The following is an 8,902-nucleotide window of genomic DNA, read 5'->3' as shown; positions in this document are numbered from 1 at the left end:
AAATATATTCATGGACAATAGTCCCAAGTGCTGAATAAAAGCCTTTTCATTTAAACCCTGGTTTTGAAATCTGGTCTGGTTGAATTTTTCTGCACTATAAGAGCTCCTGCATCTAAGCCCAGTGTCTAGAACCGTAAGGGGTGAGTGGGTCGAACCACTCACGGGGAACCAGTGTGCACGGCCTGGTCAAGGGATCAGAGCAAGGCACGGGGACCTTAGGTCGGGCGAAAGCTCGGCGCAGAAACCCCTTACAGATAATGGCGACCACGAAGGGACACTGGCAGCAGGATGATAGTGTACCGGAAAAGGATTTTAAAACTAGGGACATAATGGACGAGCGCATTGTGTTTAGTAAGGTGAATATCACCAAACAATGGATGTGTGCGTTACTAGATGACAAGCGCCCACTGGATGCAGCAATCCGGTGGACGGCCAGTACAGCCCATAAGAAATCTGTAGAGAAGGCGGTCTGGCTGACCTGCTATAAAAAGCAGGTCCAGCTTTTGGACCGTGTGGTTGTGGCACAGGCAGCCCAGATCAGGGACCTTCAGGAGGAGGTAGAGGAGAAGGCTGCGGGTGGGAACCAGTTGATTGAGGCTCTGGACTCTTTAAACAAGGAGTGCCGGGTCGTGACCAACCGCCACGAAGCCAGGGTAGAGCTGATGGAGTGTCAGATCACTGAGGCTATGCGCAGTAAGGGCAAGCTCAGGGAGCAGTGCGTTTCCCTGAGCCACCAGCTGGAGACCCAGGAAGAGAAACTTAAGGGAGTTAGGGCAGCCTATAAAATGGTTTTGGAGGACAGGTCGGAAGGGGCCGACCACGGGGCCTGCCTGCAGGAGATAGAGGGTCTGCGGGGTGCTTTAAATAAAGCAAGCGGGCTGGTCTGTTTGATGAACCCCCCCGCGGGCCAGTCACTAGCGGGTGCGAAGGTCCCGGTTCCGATCCCTAGAAAGACCATGGTGGCTTCAGCCCCCAGACTCCACAATTCCCCTAGCTACGAGGCATCCTGGAAAAGGGGTAGTGTAGGGGAAAGAGAGAGAGAGGAGCTCCCGGTAGAATACTCGGCACCGGCACCCATGTGCCCGGTCCTGGAAACCAGACGGGGACCCACCGCGCTGAATGGGGACGCCGGACCCATTCAGAGCGAGATCGTGGGGCCCCACAGCTCCCAGCAGTTAAGAGCTATGTAATTAAATTATCCGGATCAGGGGACCCTTCGCTGCATTTCAGGGAGATCGAGCAAACCGCCGCAATCAACGGTTGCGACGAGGGAGAACGGGCAAAAATGTTGCTGTTCTCCCTGGACAGCTCGATCCTCCAATGCCTCTCAGACGAGAGTAAAAGAGGGACCAGGATCTACGATCTCCTGCGGGACGAGGTCCTGGAAGTCTTGGGGGTAGACGATGAGGGTCCATTTGCCCGATTAGGGAAGACCCTCCAGATGGAGGGAGAACCCCCAAGGGTTTTTGCGGCGCGACTGTGGACAGTATATCAGAGCAGTTGCCCGCACGTCCCTGCGCGGGATGACCTGGCCGGGAATGGGAGAGCACAGTGGCTCCGATGCTTGGTGTCAAACAGCCTGGCAGCCGTCAGGGAACAGGCGAAAGCCTGGTTTGATCCCACAAATAGCACGGAGGAGGCGGTTTTGGACCATCTCACGGTAGGGTATAGAAACACCCGGAGTACGTCTACCCGACTCGAAAAAGGGAAGGTGCAGGTAGCGGAGGCTACTGCACCGGCCCAAAAGGAGTGGCGACAGGAGGGTAACCCTACCGCACAGTCCAAGTGTTTCAGGTGCGGTAAGGTGGGACACTGGCAGAAGGATTGCAGGGCCCACACCAAGGAAGATAGGGTTGGCACCACCCAGCGCACCGAGGTCCCAGTTAAGCCCGAGATCATCGAAACGATGATCGAGGTGATGCAGTCCCTCATGGCCGCACAGGGGAAGGTGGCAGTCGCTACCGGCTCCCCGGGTGCGAGGGGGGCACTGGACATTCCCCAAAGACATCAGCCCACGCAGCCTGCCTATCTGTGTCCTCTCCGCTATGATGCGTGGAAGAGGCCGCTTGTGGAGATGGTAGTGGAGAGGCAAAGGGGCAGTTACCAGTTGGACACGGGGGCTTCATGCACCGTGGTCCACACAGAGGAACCCTTTGACTCTCCCCTGTCCACGGGGGTCCCTTTCGCACTGGCGGGGTTCACAGGGAAGGAACAGGCTGGCGCGCGTTCACAGCCAAGGATGAGGCAGGTCACGCAGACAGGCAAGGTTGCCTGCGTGAGGCGGGAGGACATTCTCCAGGAATGGAGGGTCTCCCGTTCTGGGTGGGATTCAGGTGAGGAAGAGCCTGATCAGCTCGACCAGGGGCTGGATCCCATTACGGAGGAAGAGGAGTCAGAGGGGGACGACAGTAACGTCCCCGACACAAGCACCAGGAAGGTGGGGGTAGCGGGCGGAGGCTCACCACCTGTAGGTACAGGCAGGGTGAGGCCGGATGCCGCGGGTATACCCAGCACCAAGGGGGCAGAGCTGGATGAGGAGGGGCCAGGGTCGGCAGCTGCGGGGGGTACCCGAGCTGCGGCACGGCAGGAACCGGTCCTCAGCCAGGCTGTCCAGGGGGCAGTGCCTAAGGTGATCCTCCGTAGGTCCAGCAGGAAACCCCAACGTAGAAAGTTTTGGCCAGGGAGGAGTTTTGGCCAAGTAGGGAGGAGGGAGCTTACGTCTCGGAGGGGACCTAGCCCCCGCCAGGCAGCGACATGCTGCGGAGGATCAAAGGTGGGAGACAGCGTGGTGCAGCCGCAGGAGACGACCCGCTGCAGCCCTGACAGGGATTAGCTGAGCCGCCCGGGGAAGGCGGCACTGTATTATATTTTAGATAATATAAATAAGGATAGGTATTTTAGATAAGGATAAGCTATTTTTGATAAGGATAAGCTATTTAAGATAAGTTTTGTGGGGATAGTTAGCGTTTAAATAAAGTTGATGCGTCCAGGATGTGTGGGTGTGGGGTGCAGGCTGGGGGTCAAGAGACCCGCCCGCAGAGGCGTTTAACAAAGCCAAGCGCTCCCCAAGAGGCTGGCTATACCATTCTTCTTTATCTGTTTTCTGGAGTGGAAGGAGGCACTCGTATGGTGGATCGTTGCCACGGCGATCGGATGTGGGTGGACCTATCGGGGCTGCACCAAGGACATCATCGTCTACGGCTGCTCCGGGGACACGGCTCCCATCGCGACCGATGGGACTGGAAGGAGAGAAGCGGAGGAGACCGCAGTTTACTTCCATGAAGGCCGGTGGCCGGGGTGGCTGGGATCGAACTCTTCAGAGTATTCCAGCGCCCCAGGTTTTGCTTATCGGGACGCTTCATTATTGTGCCCGAGAATCAAGATTATCGCCCAAAAGATCAGCGCCACCATTGGCAAAAGGATCTGGCTGGTATGCACGGGGAAGGTCCCCACGAGCAGGCGGTGGTGGCTGAGGAAAACGAGCAGGACAATGGCCAACTCCACTGTTGAGTGGGAGAGACTTAACAACAACACTCACAGAACTATTTCTGGGACTAAAGAACAGTTGAGTGTGTGTTGGGACAAATGGTGGGAACCGGATGAGGGGATTTATATGTGTATGTGGGGTTCAAGGTATCGTTGCCCCACGGGCAACAGCATATTTTTCCAGAGACAGTGGCAGGATGACGGTAAGGGGATGAGGTGGGATGTTAGCTCGCGGGCTTGTGGGGTCCCCCTTTCCCCGATCCCGGTAAACGCCACTGAACTCATCACACGACCACGCATAACACCTCCCACAGTTCCACTGGCAGTAGCACAGGAGGGTGAGTGCCCAAAAACCACTAAGGGGAAAATGTAAAAGAGGGCAGCACCTCAATAACCGAGTACATCAAGGGGAATGGAGAGACCGTTACGTGCGGGTGGGCGAGCAGGACCCAGCCGCAAGCTGCTAGGAGGACGTGCCCCCCCCCCTCCGCACCGAGTAGACTGTGTTTTATATTGTCCCCTTTTAAAATTTGTATAAACTAGGTTTTTGTATTCGAATTTGTATCAAGAGTGATTGTGAAGGAATGTAAAAAAATGTATCGTTTTACTGTTGTATTGTTTTCATGTCCTACATTACAGCTGACACCAGTAGGAGGATGGCGGAGGCATCGGCCCGGGACAAGGTGTAGGTGTATATGTCTGACATGAAAATGTACATACTTGTAATATAGTTTTGCCCGGGACACGGGCAGTAAAGGTCAGCCTAAGAGATGGGGACTGTACGTTCGCAATGAAACACTAGTTTAGTTAAAACCTCAGGGGTCTGGATATGGAGAATCGGGAAAACATTGCTCAACCACATTATTTAATTGATTCGATAAGCTGGGGTTATGCAAATCAACAGGAGGGACTGTAAGATTTGAGAAGTTTTCCCTCATTTGGAAAGCAACACCAAACCAAAGAGCTGCAGTTTGGACATTTTAAACAAGAGACTGGGGCTGATAGCGGAGAAAGGCTGCGGTCAGATTAACAAAGGATGTCACAATCCGTGGGTCCTAAAATGGCCGCAGGGCCTCGTGACCAGCCACAAAAAAAGTAAAAACCTTACAACCCAGTCTCTAGGTTTCTGCAAAGCTACGGCCAGAACAAAGGATGGGTATTGGCCATGCAGAAACCTACGAAACCAGGTCGGAGTCCAGACACTGGGGCGCTGACATCAGCATACTCACAATGCCCCAAGCCGACCTAAACAGTTCATCTCAGTGAGGGGGCACAATAGCCCATAGAAAACTACCTGGTAGGTGATGGGAAACCAGTTAACACCCATCACCTCACAATGAAATCCCAATTTACACCGTCTGGCCATCCCCGGTATCCCCGAACATAAGCGCAGATCAGAAGAAAACCTCATACATATCTTTTTGAACAAAGAGATTCCAAGATCTGGCGGGAGATAGGACGGGTCAGAAACAGTATAACTGGCCACTACTTTTGGGTGAAAAAGTTAAGACGGACAGAGGCAAGAAGCGCAGAGAAAACCGGGTTCGAAGTCTAGTGAAGTCAACTCGAGAAGAAAAACCTGCAAGGAACGCAAGCAGGCAAGTCAGAAGGAAGTCAAACGAATGCAGGAGGAAGAAACGACAGGCAAGAAGAACAGATGCAAGAGAGAGGAACAGGCACGCAACTCGAGAAGAAATACTGCAAAACGAACAGCCAGTAACCCCAGTAATAGCCCCATGGTGAGCATGGACTCCAAATCCTACATATCCTGGACATAGTTTAGTGTAGAGGGGAGGGTGGTTGTGAATAAACGTTGGGTGTGTATTAAAATATGTGTTGGTCAAGGTTGCGATGCGTCGTACGTTCCCCATCTTACAGTCGTGTATATGTCTTGTAGAACTGTGTTTAAGAATTCATAAGTAAAAGGTATTCGTGTATATGTCTTATAGAACTGTGTGTGTTTTATGATTCATAGTTATAAGTATTCGTGTGATTCGGTATGTGTTTCATAGACATGTATTATAGAACTGTATAAGTATTCATGGACAATAGTCCCAAGTGCTGAATAAAAGCCTTTTTCATTTAAACCCTGGTTTTGAAATCTGGTCTGGTTGAATTTTTTCTGCACTATAAGAGCTCCTGCATCTAAGTCCAGTGTCTAGAACCGTAAGGGGTGAGTGGGTCGAACCACTCACGGGGAACCAGTGTGCACGGCCTGGTCAAGGGATCAGAGCAAGGCACGGGGACCTTAGGTCGGGCGAAAGCTCGGCGCAGAAACCCCTTACAATTAAACCCATTCTATTTTTTCCATCATTCTCATCAACTTCATCGTGTAGGGGCAATTCACAGTGGCCAGACAATCTACCAATTCACATGGCTTTGGCATGTGGGAGCATTCAGAGGAAAGCAATGCAGTCACAGGGAGATCATGCAAGCTCCCTGCAAACAGCACCTGCAGTGAAGGGTCTCAACCTGAAAGGTCACCCATTCCTTCTGCCCAGAGATGTTGCCTGTCCCGCTAAGTTACTCCAGCATTTTGTGTCTATCTATAGTCACGATTGAACTCGGGTGCCTGGTGCTGTGAGGTGACAGCTCTACTAGCTACCTCACAGTGCCACCCAAAGGGAGGGTATGGAATCTTTGCGAGTCATTCCACAGCTTCTGGGAGTTTGCTGGAAACTCGGGTTGCTTTCCAGTCGGAGCAGGCAACACAGTAGGAGTGGAGACCTTATCTGGATATGGACAGACAGCTCTCTATCCTTAGGAGACTGAAAAAATCTGACATGTTTCCAATGACTCCTACAAATTTCTACAAATGCACCAGAGAAAGCACACTGTCAGATTGCATGACAACTTGGCTTGGGAACTGTTCTACCTTAAAGTCAAGTCCAGAGAGACAAGAGTGTTTAATTGTCATATGTACCGAACTGCAACAATGAAATTCTTACATGCAGCAGTACAATAGGCTTGTAAACACAGTGCTCAATAAACCAACCAAATAAAAGTTCAATGAATTGAAAAAAAACAATATCGTGGAAAACAAACAAAAGCTCAAAATCCCAAATGCAAACATGAAAGTTTGTAGTTTGAAGTTTACTTGGTGTTTGATTGTAATAGTTCAATAGCCTGATGGGTTTTGGGAACAAGTGGTTCTTGAACCTGGAGCTCCCAGTCTTCCACTCCTACACCTCCTTCTTACACCATTGACTCTGTCTACACTTCACGTTGCCTCAGAAAAGCAGCCAACGTAGTCACAGCCTTGTCCCACCCTGGTCACGCCTTCTTCCCCCTGCTCCCATCGGGCAGAAGGTACAGGAGCATGAAAGAGGGTTGCACCCGACTCAGGAACAACTTCACCCCCACTGTTTTTATTTGTTTTAGTTTTAGAGATACAGCGCAGAAACAGGCCCTTTGGCCCACTGGGTCCGCGCCGCCCAGCAATCCCCACACATTAACACTATACTACACACACTAGGGACAATTTTTACATTTAACAAGCCAATTTACCTACATACCTGTACGTCTTTGGAGTGTGGGAGGAAACCGAAGATCTCAGAGAAAACACACGTGGTTACGGGGAGAACGTACAAACTCCGTGCAGACAGCACCCGTAGTCAGGATCACGGGCGGCGGTGGAGTCGGCCATGGAGTGGGTGCCGCCATCTTACCGCGGGCCTCCGGCGGCCGCCGCCTTCGGCCCGCCGCGCTGCCACGGCTGCCACGGCTGCCACTCCTCGTACGACGCGGGCGGTCAGGGCCAGGGCCAGGACGACCCTGCCTCCCGGGGGCAGCACGGCTGGGTTGGAGGCGACTGGAGGCCGGGTCTCCCGGGCCGGGACAGAAGCCTCGCCGGAGCCCCTGGGAGACTGGAGCCGGCGGCCTGGTGCCCGTACCCGGGGCCTGAGGGGCAGCAGCAGCCGGCGGGCGGTGCTCCCCTCCCCACCCGTGGGGCTGCGAACCACCGCCCGGAGAGAACCGCCCCGGTCTCGACTGTCCCCTCAAGCCGTGGGATCAGCCGCAGGACTACCCCCGCCCCCACGATGTCTCCACTGTCTTGTGTGCATGCCACATGTACAGTCGGCAAGTCGTTGGTTCCAGCGGCTTTAGGGCTTGTCTACCTAGCGTGTGAAGCCTGGGGTCGGCGGATTGCGCGGAGGAAACCACCAGAAGGTTCAACGGGCAGAAAGACGATCCCAGCAAAGCGCCGTGGAGCACAAACAGGGCAGAGTGAGATACGTAGGGACACTTCTGACCATCCACTGCATCCCGACCTGTCCCCAGCCGTTCCTACTATGTCTTGCTGCTGGAACCCGATAGGCCGGGACGAGAGAGTGAGGCCGACGATCTGTGCAACTCCCCCTCACTTAAATCCAAGTCAAGCGCAAGTCATGACCTCAACCTCGGCCAGCATACCACGGCTGGCGGTGATCCCAATCAGCGGTCAAAATAATAAGATTGAAAGTGAAGTCATGGTCATCTTCCAACCCGAAGGACGAACAACAACAACAGTCAAGATCGAACCCGGGTCTCCGGCGCTGCAAGCGCTGTAAGGCAGCAACTCTACCGCTGCTCCACCTTGCCGCCCAGGCTTCTGAATATCAGGCTTCTGAATACTCCTTCCATAAGCACGGGTACTGTCCAATTTACCTCCACTTCAATGGGGACCTTGGACTTTGTCTATGGAACTGATGTGCTATAATGCTGAGAACTATATGCTGCATTCTGTATCTTTACCTTTGCTCTATCTATTGTACTTGAGTTTGACTTGATTGTATGTTTAGTATTATCTGATCTGATTGGACAGAATGCAAAACAAAGCTTTTCACTGTACATATGACAATAAAATAAACTTAAACCTAATCACCTGCATCCAAACCAGTGAATCACATTCTAGAGTCGGTTTAGAGTGTCTTAACATAGATTATAGAGGATCTTTGGGATTTAGGTAGCTTGGTGAGATATTTCATAACTTAAATAATAGTAAATAGAACTATGCTAGACACACAGGCTACTGTGGGTATGGGAGTGTACGTAGCAGAAGTCTCTTCATTGTTTCCGCAGTTTCTTAAAGAAGCTGTCTCGATGGCATTGTGTGTTCAGGTTGAAAGGAAGGGTCAATATTTTACTTGAGGGTTTCAGTCAAGAGGTTGAAGCCATTGGTAGCTGTTAATGGTGGTGCCAGTGAGTGAAGATGTCAAACATGGTTAGTACGAGGTACATAGACCATGAATGCAGCAGCATGGACGTTTTAATGACAAGGTCGGTGGAGGCAAATTCGGACTCCTGCTGCCAACCCCACGTGCTGCCTTTACAATACACTTACCTATTAGCAGTCACCAGTGGAACCTTCATTCAGATGGCCTCACTCAACCTCACACACATACCAATACGTTCACACCCACACCCCACATATTTC

The sequence above is a fragment of the Rhinoraja longicauda genome, chromosome 6 (genome assembly GCF_053455715.1).
Source record: "Rhinoraja longicauda isolate Sanriku21f chromosome 6, sRhiLon1.1, whole genome shotgun sequence".
NCBI lineage: Eukaryota > Metazoa > Chordata > Chondrichthyes > Rajiformes > Arhynchobatidae > Rhinoraja > Rhinoraja longicauda.
Note: the sequence above shows the minus strand (reverse complement) of the source record.